The sequence below is a fragment of the Austrofundulus limnaeus genome, unplaced genomic scaffold (genome assembly GCF_001266775.1).
Source record: "Austrofundulus limnaeus strain Quisiro unplaced genomic scaffold, Austrofundulus_limnaeus-1.0 Scaffold4745, whole genome shotgun sequence".
Classification (NCBI taxonomy): Eukaryota; Metazoa; Chordata; class Actinopteri; order Cyprinodontiformes; family Rivulidae; genus Austrofundulus; species Austrofundulus limnaeus.
In genome coordinates this window covers 2,052-2,515 of record NW_013957147.1, presented here as the reverse complement: position 1 = coordinate 2,515, position 464 = coordinate 2,052, and positions in this window count along the sequence as shown.

Below are 464 nucleotides of genomic sequence, written 5' to 3'. Positions count from 1 at the left end.
ATATTGCCTTGTTTACAGTATCGAAATATATCGGGATATATCGTGATATATCGTATCATGACCCCTCTGTCATGATATGTATCGCCAAATTCTTGCCAATACACAGCCCTAGTTACTGACTGGAGTGTGGCCATGCATTTGGCCATCACACGAGATATCTCTGAGCTTCCTTCAGAATCTGGTGGAAACATCTGGCAGTTCAGCACTGACCTTTTCCAAGCTGCTCATTGGACTTGAGCTGCTTGAATGTTAAATTAAAAATCTGAAAGAATGTGGGTGTTCTAAAACCTTTGACTGGTAGAGGGTTCCCGCAGATCCTTAAAAAGTCTTAAAAGGCATTAAATTCATCAATCCAAAAATAAGGCATTAATTAACCTTAAAATGTCTTAAATCAATCTTTCAGAGGCCTTACAAATGTTGTAAATAGGATGACTGTATTTGTCTCAAATATTAAAATAATAGGT